This window comes from Rattus norvegicus, chromosome 1 (genome assembly GCF_021556685.1).
Source record: "Rattus norvegicus strain SHRSP/BbbUtx chromosome 1, alternate assembly SHRSP_T2T, whole genome shotgun sequence".
NCBI classification, from domain to species: Eukaryota; Metazoa; Chordata; class Mammalia; order Rodentia; family Muridae; genus Rattus; species Rattus norvegicus.
The window spans coordinates 268,921,643-268,939,756 of record NC_141534.1 but is presented as its reverse complement, the minus strand read 5'-3'; the positions used below and the strand labels follow the sequence as shown (position 1 = coordinate 268,939,756).

General features: G+C 46.0%; 1 protein-coding gene across 11 annotated transcripts in view; it reads right to left on the bottom strand.

Annotated features, from left to right (window-relative positions):
* The window catches only part of Plekhs1 (pleckstrin homology domain containing S1), a 38,355-nt gene extending 32,172 nt beyond the window's left edge, over positions 1-6,183 (bottom strand). For 7 of the 11 annotated variants that reach the window (NM_001443747.1, NM_001443751.1, NM_001443748.1 and 4 more), the window contains 1 exon segment: positions 624-691. The gene's annotated coding sequence lies outside the window, so the exon portion shown is untranslated. 11 annotated transcript variants of the gene reach the window in all.
* Between the last annotated feature and the right edge of the window lie 11,931 nt (positions 6,184-18,114).

The window sequence follows — 18,114 nt, the reverse complement described above, 5'->3', positions numbered from 1 at the left end:
TTCAACAAAGGAGAGTGTGTGGGGCACGGTGGTCCGTGACTTTAATCCCAGCACTTGATGGGTAGAGGCCGGAAATACCCAAGTGTTCTAGGCTAGGCAGTGCTACTTCGTGAGACCCTATCCCAAAAACAGATAGATAGGTATATACGTGTGTGTGTGTGTGTGTGTGTGTGTGTGTGTGTGTGTGTATTGTGTGTGTGATAGATAGATAGATAGATAGATAGATAGATAGATAGATAGACAGACAGACAAATAAGGAACAGGGAATGTGATCTCTTTTCAGTTTTCCTTGTAGTTCTTTGTCACTGGCCTGGAATAAGCACACAGCCCCATACCCCTGCACATCTGTTCAGTTTAACTCTTCTGTCTCACTTGGGAAGAACTCACATTTGTTCCCTGGCCTGGTTATTGTCATGCCAGTTGAGAGTTGATAAGTCGGATGCTAAGAGGTCCCATCTCCCTCTGCTTCTTCAGTTTGAGAAGATTAGAAAGAAAAAGCCTAAAATAGGCTGCTCAATTGGAAAATTTCCAATTTTCCAACTGGCAATTGCTCAATCGTGAAAAAGCTCCCAGATCACCATAGCCTCAGGACTCCAAACCTGTCACAGTCCAGCAGTACTTACCAGGTCTCCGGACGGCAGTAACTCGGCTCTGGAACTCCTCCGTGTACTCTGAGCTCTGGTGTGAGTGTGGGGATTAAGTACAGGCTCTCTTTGAAATGTGAACCAGCAGGAAGTTCTCAACAAGCCTTGGGAAGATTTTACTTTTGTCCCAAATACACGTGGAAGCTGGTGCCCAGGGGGAAGTCCTGGGCTTTCATTCTTTTTGTGGCTTGGCACAGAATTACACCTGATGTTCCAGGTACCTGGTTAAAAAAAAAAAAAAAAAGCAAACATATTTTAAAAATTCCTGCAAGACTTTGGACCATAGTAACAATGACTCTTATTGAGGACAATGTCAACCTAGCCTTGACCAACTGCAGTGACTACCACTGAAACAATTCTCTGCTTCCCACCCAGCCGTATCTCACCCACACATCTTCTTGAGGAAGAATTGCTTTGTACCTGACTAGGAAACAAAAGCCTGTCTTCTCTAATACACTCATTCCTTCCAATAGTTTCCTGGAAGACTGGCTAATTCATGCATGTTCCATTCATGTGGAGAAGGGCTAAGATGCTGTCTAGCACATGGCCTCTTCATTACCATTTGCCCGGTGCAGTAGTGTTGGCCAGCTAAGGGGCTTCCATGTATTTTTAACTCACATTATATAGATAGTAGAGGAGATGATAGGGTGCTAGTGAGTACATCATTGTTACATTGTTCCATCACCTTTAGAAACAAAAGGACATAGTATTTACTTTAATCTTTGTCACTCTTGCTAAGGTAGCTCAGCTCCTGTCAGCTGTGCCACATATTCATTAACATTGTAGTCTTTCGGACTTTGGATTTTGTTATCCATCAACATGATAGGATGTATAATTCTCTCTCTCTCTTCTTTGCAACAAAGTGTCCTTGTTTCTGAGGCTAGCCTAGAACTCACTAGGTAGACACAAGGCTGGTCTTGAACTCAGTGTTCCTTGGTCTCAGCCTACAGAGTCCTGGGATTATAGGAGTGTGCCACTATGCCCAGCGTTGGCTAGACAATCCTGATTTCACAGAATCTTTCTAAAGCATAAGACTTCACATGAAAAGTAGCTACACAGTGCTGGTTAGCCTTCAGCTAGGGTTCTTTCTCCGCTGTTTACTTTTGCACCATAGGGAGGGAGGGGCAGGCCTTGTTAGTTCTCCTTCAGGCAACTCTTCTGGGCTCCTGGCATGCAGAAGTAATCGATTTGTTTCCCTGCTACACAGAACTTGCTTTGCTTGTTTTAGGAGAAACCATTTCTTGAAATGTATTTCCTGATATAAAGTCAACCTTGGACCTGGAAGCTCTCTGTGGCTTCAAAGCCGGTCTTTGTTCAGATGTTACTAGTTAGAGTCTTAAGTAGTTCTTCAAAAGCTGTGCTGGTCTCCACTGTGAACTGCTGAGCTACTGATAGCCTGTCACTGTGGTAACAAACCCTAACCAACAAGGAAAGAGGAAACTACTTTATGATTTGTATTCCTTTATAAAAATAAAACAGATGGAAGACTAACTTTCCATCTTCTGTCTGTCCGCTTGTCCATCCACCTATCCCACCATGTTCCCACATTTGTTCTTATTCTCCTATAATAGTTTTTTCTGGGAAGTTGCTTAGTATATCCACGGGTCCTAAGAAAGCTACTTGTACTGTAGATGCCACCTAGAAAATGAAAATGAAATCTGCCTCTGGCATCAAATACTAACCCTGTGAGATATCCGGAAATAGGCCAGGAGACAGAAGTGTGACTTGTTTTTTTCCTTATTAATCATTACCAACAACACGGGCAAGGCTGTCAGTCAAATACCTTTGCAAGTAAGCAGCTCCTTTGAAATTTCAGACAACTAATCTGCTAATCGCATGATAGACAGGCCTCTGCCATGAAATTACTCTTTAATTTCCTGTTCCTCCTTCACCAGAACAGAGCTCAGCAGTGTGTACTGTATGGAAATACCCAGTGTTTACAGGGGTTTTTTAATTCACCCAGGATATCATTTAGTCCCAACAACTTTGCAGAGTGGAAATAATAACCTCTTAATTTCAAAAGGAGGGAACTATAATTTAGAGACAAAATAGTTCGCTAAAGGCCACACAGCCAGGGACAGAATTGGAACTCCAGCCTAGCGTGTATTCCTCTGAAGCCTATAATCTGTGAGACCTAGGTTGGGACCGGTTACTCTGAGCTTCCAACCTGCTCTGCGACCGACTGGTAAGGTTAGCCGGGCAGGTTGCCAGATCTCTAGTCCTCACAGTCTCCTTTCTCTCCTTGTTCAAAGCACTCCCAGTACCCATTCAGGACACAGTGGGATTCTGCCCTTGGTCCAAAGCCAAAGGCTCACCAGTGTGCAGGCCGATGTGACACATGTTGTATGCTCACTGACCCTGCAAAAGGACATCCCTGTTGGAGCCACCAATAAGTAGTGACATCAACCACACTGCAGGCCATCTTTACTGTGTCTCTTTTCTAGAACAGATAATTAAAAGAGGTAAGACAAGGAAAGTCTCGACACATAGTGTCCTACAGACAGTGAAACTGGTGCAAAAACTCATCTCCTGTCCTATTTGGTGATGTGAGAATCAAGTGGCCCTATGTTTATGACGACACAATATGAAGTACTTCCATGACTTTATGAGTCTGGTGACCGAACTGATGGGCGGGACTGTCACCACCTGCACAATTAAAAGAAAAATCAAAGCAGCCTATACTTTATTTGTCAGACGTCATGCTGAGTGTCTGAGTGAAGTGGTCCAGAGTCACCTGGTGATATTCTTTTTTTTTTTTAACTGTGTGTGTGTGTGTGTGTGTGTGTGTGTGTGACCTGGTGATATTCTAACACTGGCTTTGTGGCCCTGATGGTTTGGGTCATGGTTATCTGCCAGTGTGTTGTGTTTTCACAAAACAGCATCCAAGTCCCAGGGAAGGGATGTGGGAAGTGAGTCTCCCTGTAAGTCCTTTCCGCATTAGGGAAGAACAGTTTTCCTACAAGGAAGATTTCCTGTTACATCTGATTGGGCTGGCAATGTCACCTTCTGCCATTCTCTGAACCAAGAGCAAATGGAGTCTCCTTGGCTTAGTCCCATCCTGGTTCTCCCTGTGCCATCTGAACAAAGTCAGGGCTCAGTCAGAAAGGTGGGGAGTGGTCGCTGTGCACCAGTCCCAGCCTCTCTCTAGGAAGGACCACAGAAGCAAAGCCTGTCCCTTGATCTCTGCACTCTGGCCATCACGGTCTTCTTCCACAACGCCCCACTCTCTAGCTCGCTCTTCCTAAACTCCTCCCCCGACTAGCTTTCTCCCCATCTTCCAGATCTCACTCAAGCCTCACTTCCCAGGGACCCCTTCTCTCTCAAGCATAGCCAGGGTCTCAGGACACCATCTGATCCGCCTTGAACTCAGAAGCGCATTCCACCTTTACCATTTTGTACACGTTTGTCTGACCACTAAATCAATGACTATTTTGTCCTCCACAAGATTTGAACGGATCACCTCACAGCTAGCTGTAATACCTGTCACACTCTATAATGCTGTGCCTGCTGGACGCCAACCTCAGTGTTATGAACACACAGACAACTAAAGAGATGGAGACCATTAGGTCTAACACCACGGTGACAGCACTCATCTCCATGTCCCTTTCCTTCTTCCCTCCATGGCCACCCCTAGGGCGTTGAAATGACCTACTGACCTACATCCGTGTGACCCTTACAAACTGCTGGCTTCCCTGTGGGGCTGCACCTTCCTAGCTTCGATGTTCACCCCAACACCTTGTTTGAACACGATCATCTCTTTATCCTCTCTGAGGCGTCAAGACTCCTGGCCTTCCTCATTCCTTTGGTGAACCAGCTATGCTCACTGACCTTTTGTAGCTGAAGCTGCCCTTTCCTTACCCCTGTAAAATGATGAGCTAGGCTGGGCTTTGCACAAGAAAAGGGAGGGAGCAGGGAAGCAGCAAGCCCTGCTACTGTCTTCCCATTGGCTGGTAAAGATATATATATATATATCACCAAAGTCTTGGCTCAAAAAAGTGATGGCAGTCAGCCAGGCCTTGCTGACATCCTCTATACTTTGCTTTTCAGTTGCTCTCATCTGGTTCTCACCCATGAGGGTCACTTCTCTTTGTCCCTTCCGTTTATTTCTCTATTCGCACTTGATCATTTCAGGACTCTCAGAGGTCCTTCTTCAGAAATGTCCTTCCTCTCCCTCTCCCAGTGCTAGAACCACCATAGATTCACCCAGGGTCACCGTGGTAAGTGTCAAGGTTTAGGTCTGTCTGATGTGTGGCAGTCTTCAGTTCAGGAGCAGAGACAGGGAATTCATGGGGGCGGGGTGACTCCAATCTGGGCTAGTATTTCCTAAGGGAGATGTCACAAAAGGAAAAAAAAAAAGAGGCAAGGGGTTAAGTATACTCACCAAAGAGTGCTCAAATGACCCCAGAATCAAAGGGGATTAAAGAGGGAAGATGTAAAGAGATGAATGGATAAAGGAGACTGGAAGAGGCTCCTTGGGATGGAAGTCCTGTAATGGTCCAAGCTAGCTGGTCCAGCAGGCAGTTCTTGGAAAGAACATGTTTGAGGGAATCTTTAAAGTAGAGGAACATGGAGGGGGAAGGAGGCGATGGATTGTGTGCAAGGCCCTAGACTCAGCTCCTAGCACTTGTCCCCACAAAGTAGAGCAGGAACTGGGCGGTCCAGGCAAGATCACTGGCAACGGGAAGATCAAGGGACTGCACTGAGGTGTCTCATCCTCCACGTGGGTGTCCAGATGATGGAACAAAATCCTTCTGAAGCTTCCTAAAAAGAGCTTCCGTTCATTTGTTCTCTAACAGGGTTGTGAGCCCCGGCTGTGGTCTACAAAGGTTTTAGAGACAGAAAAAAAAAAACCAAAAAAACATTAGAAAGGCAACAATCTCCTCCCTTTTAAACACCACACCAACTAACTCTCTCTCTCTCTCTCTCTCTCTCTCTCTCTCTCTCTCTCTCTCTCTCTCGCAGAAGACAACTCTTAGACTGACAGAGTGCTAAAGTCTAAAGTCATATTTCTCTTTTGGGTCCATGATGAGGGTAGAGGATGGAGACAGGTAATAAAGGGTGAACCAAGGATACAGTTCAGACTCAGGAGACAGCTATGGTAGTGATGCAGGACGTAAGAGGGATGCAGGAGGTAGGAAGATGCAGAAGGTAGGAGGGTGCAGGAGGTTGGAGGGTGCAGGAGGTAGGAGGGTGCAGGAGGTAGGAGGGTGCAGGAGGAAGGAGGGTGCAGGAGGTAGGAGGGTGCAGGAGGTAGGAGGGTTCAGGAGGTAGGAGGGATGCTAGAAGCCTCCTACTTTGACTCCCTTCCTTTCCCTTGTCCTATGTCTTTATATTGTCAGTGGTTAGCCTTGAGCTGTGGGGTCTTGGGGGATAGTGGAAGGGGTAGTTCACAATACAGAAGGCAGAAAAAGAGAGGAGGAAGAAGCCCCCAGGAGCGGTGGTCCCCACACAGAAACTTACTTTCTTTTGCCTGTTACATTGTCCAGGATGTAAACTGACTTCTGGCTCCTGTGAGTCAGGGATGGGATTTTCCTGCAGCTCAGGATGTGAGAGGCCCAGTTTATTTGTTTTCAACTTTAAACATAACAAAAGAGGTTGTCCTTCATTTCCGGGACCCACGGAAGAGAGAGTAGGCTGTATATAAAATTATATGAATCATAAATTTGAGGATCCAGATAAAACCCCATAAAATTAGACTATATTCCAATTGGTATTGTGTTTCTAGTTTTTTTTTTTGGTCTGTTTTGTATTGGGAAATGTGTTTTCTTTCCTTTTTTAAAGATTTATTTATTTATTTTATGTATACCAGTACACTGTCGCTGTCTTCAGACACACTAGATCCCATTACAGATGGTTGTGAGCCGCCATGTGGTTGCTGGGAATTGAACTCAAGACCTCTGGAAGAGCAGTCGGTGCCCTAAACCACTGTGCCATCTCTCCAGCCCCCAGTGCTTTATTTTTTCAATGTTTTAATTTCTTTCAAGCTCTGCTCTAGCCTTCTTTCTGTTGCTGTAATGAACACCATGACCTAACGCAACTTGTGCAGGGAAGGATTTACTTCCGCTTATGGGTCACAGTCTGTCACTGAGGAAGTGGAGACAGGAACTCAAGCAGGAACTGTGGCAGAAACCATGGAGAAATGCTGCTCACTGTCTTGCTAACAGGCTCAAATTCAGCTACTTTTCTTGTGTAATAGCTCAGGCCCATATTCTTAGGGGATGGTACCCTCCTCCATCAAGGTAGCAACCAAGAAAATGTCCCACAGATGTGCCAATCTGATGGAGGCAGTTAAGGGTCCAGATGTGCCAATCTGATGGAGGCAGTTAAGGGTCCAGATGTGCCAATCTGATGGAGGCAGTTAAGGGTCCAGATATGCCATTCTGATGGAGGCAATTCTGCAGTTATGGGTCTCTCTTCTCAAGTATGTCAGGTTGACAGCCAAAATTAGCCATCATAATCTATTTCAGCTGATTACATTTAGAAGGAAGGAATGTTTAATTTTAACATTTATTGGTATGAATTGCACAGCAGGCAACGTGGGAGCAGAAAAAGAAATTAGGCATATAATTCTCTATCGGTGAATATGAGAGATACAAGCACAGAAGGATGGGGAGACATCACCAGAGGAGCAGATATAGAGGAGCCAGCAGCAGGACTTCAGTACGAGGCAGTATTTGGGGAGGAGGTCAGCCATGTCCTCTGCCACCAGAAGGAGGACTGAGGTGAGGCCGAGAGCAGACCTCTGGACTTGGTAAGATGACATCCTGGTGTCTTCAGAAGAATTGTTTGTGAAGGGCTGTTGAAATGAAGGTCTGATTGGAGCGGGTCAGAGAAAAGACTCATTTATCTTCTGAGGGCCATTGCAGGAGGGAAGACAGAGATTCTGGAGGGTCAAATGAAGGTATTTACACGGGCTATGAGCTGGGGGGGGGAGTACTAGAGTTAGTCCATTCTGGATTGAGGGAGCTGGGGAGTTTTTATTCATTGCTTACAGACAGCATCATCAGGAAGACAGCAATTCCCTGACACAGCTAGCCTTTGGCTTTGGAGAGCAGAGGTATTCCCCACGCAGAAGCACATAGCTACTGACCGATGGGCAAAGGGCACTGACTGACATGATTGGCTGTCTTGTCACCACACCACACATAGGGCTGCGAAAGGAGCTTTAATTGGGCACATGACCCATCTGCACTCAGTTTTGAGGATAAGGACATCGATACAACAGGGGCTTAATAGTCCACAGTCAACCTGTTTTGAGGAGGAAGAAGATAAAATGAATCACAGGATAAATAATGGTTTCCTCCTTCTGTATCCAGTCTCCAGAACTTGAGATTATGTTACTTTATATGGCCAACGGGGAATTCAAAAGCATAAATTAAGGGTCTGGAGGTGGGAAGAAGGACCAGGTTATTCAGCTAGGCTGGCAGGCATGGGTAGGTCTTTGTAAGGAAGAGAAGATCCCCTGTGGAGACTCTGAAGACATAGTGAGTGGCCCGGAGCCAGGGCATGTGGGTCCTCTAGAATATGGGTAGGGCATAGATTGTTCTCTGGAGTCTATGGAAGGAACCCACCCTGAAGGTGACTTGGATTTACACATCTGGCATTCATAGCCAAGAGCACATCTGTGTCGTTTTAAGTCTCTAACTTTATAGTAATTTGCTAGTGCAGCAGTCGGAAAGTGTCATGGGGAGAGCAGATATTAAGTGGGTTAATGGAAGAATCTACTACAGAACCTCGTGAGTACCTCGAACACTTGCAACTTGCAGTGCAGAGCCCTGGGCGCTCTTCCTTCCCACAGACATGACGGAGCTGGCAGGGACCAGCATAATCCTAACCCTGTGTAGCCATGTACCTGGGAGGAGTCTTCTGTGGGGTGGACTTTGCAGATAAGTCATAACTCTGTGGCAGTGATGATGTTCTTATAGGGACACATTTATCTCCGCACTCTCTGCATTGTGTACATTAACGCTGCGTGGCTTTATACGCCAGTCATATCTGGGTATGGAAGGAAGGAAGAAGCACAAATTTGAGTGACGATATTCCTCCCTTAAGCACCATGCTCTTGGCCCTCCTCCCCAAAGCACCGTGCTCCACTCTACCCTCAGCTAAACTGTAACCTTCACCTAAGCCATTCCCACCACAGCCTCCCACCTGAACCTCTGCTCCCACATTTCTATCTCCATGCTACGTTAGCCAGGGAGTCTTCAGCAGCACCACAGCTCCCCTACACCCACTGCTTGAGTATCTCTAAGGTTTCCCACTTCATGACGGCGAACCCAGTGTGTTCACATGGTTGAGAGGCCTGCACCATCAATCAACACCCCTTTCTTCATTGTTCCTGGATCTGAATTTCTTGCTGTTTCTCACAGAGGTCTGGTGGGAGGTGCCACAAGGTCTCTGCACTTAACCGCTTGCTCTGCCTCCCTCCCCACCCCATTTCCTGCTCACAGATTAACGTCCCCAGAGAAGGAAGCCTTTCCTGGCCATTCTTCCCCAGCCTCCTACCTCACCGTTCATAGGCTCCGTATCTCATTGATCTTGGTACTCAATACTTCCTGGTACATGAAATTGTATGAACTCTTAGTGTTCTTGACCAAATACAAATTCTTCCAAGGCCGAGACTGTTTTATTTTCTGCTATACCTCCAGTAGCAGAAGAGTGCTCCGTACACCGTCCGAGGAATACTTGATGAAATGCATACACGCAGACAGGTCACTACGTATATGGCCATAGCTTTTCGCGTGTCATGGATATTAAGGACAAATGGTGGGTTCTTGTGGAACTGTGGTTTGCTGAGAACAAGCTGGGCACATTTTATGTGACCACATCTCCTGTCTTTATTCCTGAAAGAGAAATGGGTCTTCCTTTCCCTTGTCAAGATAGAAGGGAATTGGGGTTGGGGATTTAGCTCAGTGGTAGAGTGCTTGCCTAGCAAGCACAAGGCCCTGGGTTCGGTCCCCAGCTCCGAAAAAAAAAAGAAAAAAAAAAGATAGAAGGGAATTAGGAGCCAGCTGCTTGAGTCGAAAGTAAACCTTTCTACACATTAATTTTCAGTCACACATTGGTCTTTTTTTGTACCCTCAAACAAGAGTGAACTTTGTTCCTAGTGGGTGTGTGGCTGTAAGGACATGGTTGACGGACTACAGCATTTCTTACCTTGTATTTTTAACCTAACCACTACTTGGAGCGCATTTCCAAGTCTGTTTTTAACATGGCCGTGGGGCTCTGTCCTTGTATTAGATGCTCTCCTCATAGCTGACGAAATGTGTTTATTTCGGACACTGCTGGGGTGCAGTTGACCATGGTGGGAGGCCTGGGGGAAGGAGCCTCCAGCCGCTGGCTCCATTCTGTCCAATCAGGAAGCAGAGGCAGATGGATGAGGGTGCTTAGTCAGCTAGCTCCTCCTCGTGTAGTTGGGATACTTGGCTGTGGAACTGTGATGGTCATATTAAGGGAGTCTGTCCACCTCCCTCCCTGAACCTAGTTTATAGAATCCCATACACACACTCCCAGTCTCATGACTTCTTGGCAGCTCCGGATGTGCCAAATTGGCCAAGTATTAGTCACCATACCTATGTTGCTTGATAAGAGTAATATTTTTTGAAATTAAAATAGAATTACATCATTTCCCCCTTTACCCTTTCTCCTCACAAACCACCCCACACTCCTTACTTTCTTTAATAGCCGTTTGCTGTCCATATAACGTTACTACTACGTATATGACTTCGAAGCTGACCAGTTAGTATTGGATAATATATTTTTCTCTCTATTTTTCCTCCCACTCTCAGCATCCCTCAGTCAACCGTAGTTCTTTGTCTAAGGCTGGCACCACACAAGTTTCCCCTTCCATGTGGGGCTTGTCAATCGGTTTCATACCTGCAGCCATGTTGTTGATGCTACATGGGTATAGATTCCTGACATTTCAAGGAGACACAGCCTCAGCAGGCATCCTGCTTCTGCGACTCCTATTATCCTTCTGCACTTCATCCTCAATGTCCCCTGAGTCCCAGGTGCAGGAGCTGCAAATTCTAAAATTTAAACAACTGGAGCTGATTGAAGGTATCCACCATCACGCGTTTCCTCTGCCCGCTTCCTCTTCCCAGCTCCCTTTATCCAGACTCCCTGAAGGGCAGACACTCTTTAGGTTCCAATTTCTCATCTATCCAGCCCCCCGCTTCCACCCCCGTGTCCACCTCCTCTCCTTGTGCAGAGACTGAGCAGCACGGATTCCTGAGTGCAGCCTCAAGGTGGGAGGAAGTGCTACTTAGCATCCACACCGGAGAGGCTCCCTGGTGACCCTAAGGTGTCCGTGGTGGACAGTCATCACATCAAGTCCCCTCCTTGCGGTCTTTAGAAGCCTAACCCGGCGTTTTCATCCCTCTCCTTAACCCCACAAGGATCTGCCTTTTGCTTGATGAGTCAGAATTCTCACAAAAACACCCACGAACGGAAATGAGTCCTTACTGGTGTGTACTGCTACTGAGTTTGAAAAGCTTTTTCCTTCAAGTTAGTTCCCTGGCTCCTCCCAACAGTTCTGTGAGAGACAATAACGTTAGCTCTGCGGTGTTAGCTCCAGGGCTACCAGAATCAGCTAAACAAACCCAGAAGCAAACCAGTAACAATAGCAATTAAACAACAGCAACAGCAACAAACAAAACAAAAAACATGCCAAAGTCAGATGGTGGAAAGTTCCATATGATACTCGGTGCGTACTCACCCTAAAATAAAATTTTATCTGAAATTCAAATTTATTTAGCATTGACCTGATTGGCAGAAAGAGCTTCTCCAAAGACAAGGAAATTGTTTTGGAAATGAATCTTGCAATGAGATTATATGTCCCCGGGATATCAAGAATGTTTGTAGGGGAGCAAAGGAAGGGGGATACAACGGAATGCTAAGAGCTACCTAAGCATCATGAGACAGTTATTCATGACGAGGTGAACCAAAAGTAAGGGGTGTCCGTCCTCGGTTGGACAGGCAGTTGCTGGGTTGGAGTGTCAGATTGTGATTCCTTGGTGTAACGCTGCTCGTAGATCCTCTTGTGACAGTTCTTGATTTCAGAAATACATGCACGAGACTTCCAGCCCTGGCCAGTTGTTGCTCTGACACACGTCTCTGATCTGACTTTGACAAAAATGACACCATGTTGATTCTGATGACTTTCTCCCTATGCATCTTGCATTTTGTGTGGACGCTCTACAGGAGGTCTCTTCCACAGCTCAGGTAAGTGTTGAACGCCCTTCTGCTGTCTCCACAGCCTTTCCTTGCTTGAACTGGGTGGTGACACTCACAGCCCCATGACTTTACTGGCCCAGTTTTATGCCTTGTTTGCCTTGGCTTTCTGAAACTTCCAGGCTCTGGAACAACCACTGAGTAGACCTCCATTCCACGTGGGCAGCATGGGAGATTAAAAGGGTTTTCAATATAGCAATCCTTAAGATGTACATATATCCTTGGAAACCTTATTTTTAACCACGACGAAAGAAAGAGTGTCACCACAAGGCTTTTGAAGAAAGGCATTGCAGTCACTGCCTGTATGCTAAATTCTAAATTAACCCAGGCACAGTGTTCTTTAAACACATTTGCTGAAACCGAGGGGCAAATAATTTATAGTTGATTCAGGGTAACAGGCCATCACAGTGTCGGAAGAAGCTGTTTTCTGTATCCTTTTTCATGTCTTTTTTTTTTTGGGAGATAAGCTACTCTTTGTGCTTTGGTCTGCAAATATTTGAATAATTTATGCATGCTCAAGGAGAAAGATGGTGTCTTCATGTCAAGCAAAATCGTATCTAGCTACCCAGAAGCAAAAGAATTTATGTCTTTCATCTTGGTACTTAAAAACTGTCAGTGCTTAAAGGAGGTGAGGAGTAAGGTAACCTGCAGGAGCTGATAGGGCTTTGCCAAGTGTCTAAGAACAGGTTCTAAATCCCCAGGGGAAAAAAAATAATAATTGAGAATGGTTTGTTTCCTTCTCTACTTAACATTAGCCTGGTTAATTATAAAAGCCATTTCAGGAAGAAGAAATTCCTTTAAAAACATTAGTCGTGGGGACTGGAGAGGTGGTTCAGTGGTTAAGAGCACTGACTGCTCTTCCAGAGGTCCTGAGTTCAATTCCCAGCAACCGCATGGTGGCTCACAACCATCTGTAATGAGATCTGGTGCCCTCTTCTGGCATGCAGTCACTTATGCAGGCAGAACGCTGTATATATAACCAATCAATCAATCAGTCAATCAATCAATCTTTAATCTTTAAATGTGGGGGCTGAAGAGATGGCTCAGTGCATGCTGTTCTTTTTTTTAAAGATTTATTTATTCATTTATTATGTATAATACACTGTAGCTGTGTTCAGATACACCAGAAGAGGGCATCGGATCTCTTTACAGGTGGTTGTGAGCCACCATGTGGTTGCTGGAAGAGTAACCGGGTGCTCTTAACCACTGAGCCATCTCTCCAGCCCCGCATGCTGTTTTTGTACAAGAGTTTGGTTCCCTGAACTCATAGTGGTGGCTTCTAACTGCCTGGATTTCCAACTCCAGGGGATCTGACATCCTCTTCTGGCCTCCTCAGGACCTGCACCCAAGTGCACACATTCTCCTGCTTCATGCACATAATTTAAAAAGTTAAGCATCAGTATACATTGTGGAGACTAATGGCCCCTCTTGTCTAGCAGGAACTGTCACGGGGATTTGTTTCTGGAGAGGCAGTGCATCTGGGCTAATCTGCTGAAGGCTGCTGGTTTGTGTCTGTCTTAGGCTCTCCTCAGCAAGTTGCCTTGAGCTTAAAATTTCTAGGTAGACTCTCCAAATTCCTGGGCAAGGGCACCCCAGCCCCGAGCATGTTAATCCTCTGAATCCTTTGCCCGGGGAGAGGATAATGTGTTGGTTACTTTTGCCATCACTGTAAAAACATAGCTGAGAAGCAACTATAGACAGGAGAGGTCGGTTTGGCTCACTCTTGCTGTCTTAATCCATGTGGCAGAAAAGGCAGAGGGAGTTCACAGCCGCAGCAGGAACACAGAGGTCTAGTCATCCTGGCAGCTCAGGAAGCATCCAGCTGAAGCCAGCATCTCATATTAAATGTTAGCCCTTGGTGTCCCTCTGCTGCTTCATGGTTCCTCCAAAGGTTCCTTCAGAACCAGTACCACTAGCTAGAGACCTGTTCACATACAAGAGTCTGTGGGCCATCTCATAACCTAACCACAAGCCAACAGACAAATGCCAGGTCTGAAAACAGCCAATACACCACTAAATTCCTTTTAGCATCTATAGGAAGTCTGCTCTCCTCAGAGTGAGGAATCAGAAACTCCAGTAATAGTGGTTAAACATAGATTCCTGATTTTCATCCCAGACCTTCTGAACTGTAGTGGGAGTGGCTCAGATTAAGGAACTGCTGCATAAACCAGGCCTCTAAGGGTGTTCAGACACCCCAAAGCGCTGGAATCACTAAAGGAGGAATCTTCTATTCGTCAGCTCCAACCTCCTCTCCCTTCCTTTCCCCTCCATTTTGCCAGAGGCTAGAATGGAAAGAATTTCTTCCAGCAACCTGTCCCTGAGCTGGCAGGCAGAGGGCAGCTCCCATTTCTACTTCTCCGAACTAGTTTACTGGGGCGACTTGCTCATTTTTTCTGGGGTAGGCATCATCTCGGCCACATTTGAAAGCACCCGACATATGTGGTACTGGACAATGAGTTGTGTTCATTAAGCGCTGACCCCTTCAGTCGGTCCCTGTACTTTGGGAAGACTTCAGTTTGACAACACAGATTAGGAGACGTGATCAGATCAGAGGTTTGGGGGCAGAAGAAGCAAGTGGAGGGATTACTACCACTGGCAGCATCAACCTCAGTGTCTTCATAGCACCATCGTCTCGGGTGTCTACTTTTTACTCATCTTTGTGCGGACGTGTCATTAAATCTCCCACTTACATCATTCCCTCTCCTCTTCGTATCACCTTCTTACACGGATGATGAGACAGAAGGATCACATGAGCATCATGCAGTCGAACGGCACAGCTGGAATCAGATCATGGGTCCAACTCAGAGTCCAGTATTATCTATTTGTTTGTTTAACTTATATGAATACACTGTAGCTGTCTTTAGACACACCAGAAGAGGGCATTGGATTTTATTACAGATGGTTGTGAGCCACCATGTGGTTGCTGGGAATTGAACTCAGAACCTCTGGAAGAATAGTCAGAGTTCTTAATCACTGAGCCATCACTCTAGCCCCAGAGTCCAATTTGTAAGCATCCCAGTGCTTTTTCACTAAACATAAAATAAAATAAATGCTTTGCTGATTGAGATGCGTTTTTTTTTACAAAACTGAAGCTAAAACTAGAATTAGATCAAACTCATCCTCTCATTAACCCTTCCTTCTCCTGCCCCTTCACAACCCCTGTGCTATTTGCTAGGTCAGACCATCAGAGCTCAAGAAGTCCCTGGTCTTTCTTGTGTATCTGGCGCTATAATCCTTCTAAATTTACACTGAATTGGCATCATTTGGCTTTGAATGCTGGAGACAAATTTGTTGAAAGCTGTGGTGGCATAAATATTTACAAAAACATATAAACTAGAAGTTTTAACACCGGACGCATTGGACCCTGTATTTTCAGATGTTGGCTGATCACATACTGTGGAGGGCTCCTCATGCATGGACCTGCAAGCTAATGGAGTTTCCCTGTCCACATCAGAGTTGAGGTGTTGGCTGGGACTTTCCAAATAAGTCCTTAGTGTGTTTGTATTCATGATTTATGAATCCAAAAGAATGACTTAACATCTGATCCTAAGCAAACCCTGAGCTCATAAAGAAAGCAATCTATGGCCTGAGGGCACATCACTCTCTAGGAGGCTGCAAGGGCAGGATGGGAGGTGGGAGTGGAGGAACAAGTGCCCATGCTTCACTGCACAACAGTTCTTTCCTCCAGTGAGAGCATGCAATACAAGGTGGTAACCTTTCTACTTACAAAGACATCTCAAAGCCTGCCCATCACATCTGCAGATGCTTTGAGAGCATGTAAATGATCCGATTATAACACCCAGCAAATGCTTATTTAGAATGGAGTCGAGGGCTGGAGAGATGGCTCAGTGGTTAAGAGCACTGACTGCTCTTCCAGAGGTCCTGAGTTCAAATCCCAGCAACCACATGGTGGCTCACAACCATCTGTAATGGGATGCTCTCTTCTCAAGTGTCTGAAGAGAACTACAGTGTTCATATAAATAGAATGGAGTCGAAATAGAAGACGGAAAAGTATGGTACACAGGCAATGGGGGTGGGGATGGGGTGGGGCAGCACTATGGCTTGTGACCTTAAAAGCTCAGATAATGCCTAATCTATATATTCATATGCTAATTGTACTTGGAGGTGGGACTTTTGGGAGGTATATTAGTGGCTTTTCTAGTTGCTCTGTTGACATACCTGGCAAGAGATTTAAGTATGAGGGTTGGTTTTGATTATCAACTTGACACAATTGCTGGGAAAGGAAATCTCCATGTGGGATTATCATGATGAGACTGGCCCATTGATACGTCTGTGGAGGGGTTATCTTCTTCACATTGAGGTGGGTAGAATCCTAAAAAATGGATTTTTTGAACTGTGGAAGAGTCAGGGAAAGGAACCAACACACCTGGGAACTATTATGCACTAATTCAGCGCTTTCTGCTCTCGACTTGAATGTGACCAGTTGCTTCAAGTTCCTGTAGCCTTGACTTCCACACAATGAGTACCTGTCCTGAAATCATGAGCCACACGAACCTTTCTTCCTTAAGTTGCTTTAGTCTGGGCATTTTATCCCAGCAACAGGAAATGAAACAGGATTTATCGTAGCTCACAATTTGAGGGTCTACCATGGCAGGGACAGCATGGAGACAGGAGCCTGAGGTGGCCACTTCCATCACCTCAGGAGTCAGGCAAGAGGGATGAACACTGTTACTCAGCCAGCTGTCTCCTCTATTTCTTCAAGTCTGTCCTGGGGTTCTTCAAGCCAGGGAGGTTAACTCCCAATCCAGTTATGCTGACAATGAGGATCAGCCACCACAGGAGGTGTGTGTCCCCTGATGGCAGTATTGGGTTCAGTGCAGAGAAAACCAACCACATAAACAAGTGATTTTTCAAACCGAGGAGCACACGAATTTAAAACCAGACTTGTTGAGGAAGCCTGAAGTGACCTGGGAATTACCCTGAGATGCTGGGACACTGCTCTTTGCCTTCCTGGCTCATTTCAGCCCTTGCCATTTCTGCGTTTGCAGACTCAACTAAAAGATTAAACATACGTGGTAAAAACCCACATCTGTACCAAATGAGAACAGATGGCTTTTCTCATCATCTCCCTAACAATACGGTACTATAACATTTACAAAACATTCATATTGTGTCAGATGTTACAAGTAATCTAGAGATGATTTAAAATATGCAGAAGGGGATGGAGAGATGCTTCAGCAGGTACAGCGCCCGGTCCACAGGCATGTCCAGACTTCAGATGCCCAGAAGTCAATTCTGGGTGGGATGATGACCTGTCTGTGACTCTCCCGCCTGGAAGACCAGCTGGCTAGTCCACGAGATGACCCTGCAAGCTCCTGGTTCAGCTGAGAAACCCCGCCTCTCTGATAGGAAGCTTTTGACACCAGTCTCAGGTCTGCATGCGCACACATGGGCACGTGCACACACAAACAGGTGCACGCAAACGGACACACAGGCATGCACACCATATATAGATATAGAAAAAACCCGAGTATACACAGGAAGTTATGCACAGGCTTATGTTGGGATAAAATGCCATTTGACGGAATGTGAGCATCCACAGATCTCGGTATCCTGGGGACAGAAACTAGTTTTGAACACAAATGAGCTGCTGCTGGAAACTGGGGACTGCCCTAGCTGCTCACTGGTCCCCTGCTTGATGGGAAAGGTCCCGAAAGATGAAGAGTCGGTGGGGAGGGTGTGCACCCAGGATACAAATAGGCAACCCTTGGTCATTGGAGACCCCGCCATCCAATATGGCGGGTGACGGATTACAAGACCAGATTGGAGGTCAGTCAGCGCCCGGTGACCTTCCAGGAGACACCGTGCCCTTTCTCACAGAGAATTCATCTGCGCGGGGTTTGAAATGACACATGTACAACAAATCCCACCACATTATCCTGAGATCTGTCTTAAGCAATTCGTAAACATAATGGGCTTATGACGGCTTACAGAAATGTGCTCAGGAATAGAGCTGAGGACAATCTGTGAATGCATAAATAGCCAACTCCTTAAATAGGCTGGCGGCACCCCGAGGAGGAAGAGGACTAGGCAGAAATCCAGATCTGTGTGCACCGTGCCCACGGACACCACACAGAACAGTGCCCCCCTCGTGGGATGGATAATAACAGCACTTCTGGAGCACCCTTCCTCATCTGATGAAGACAGTGCTCAGTTACTCCTGCAAGAGAAGCTTGGGTTTTCGCCAGCAATAAGAACTGGGAAGGGATAAGTCCCA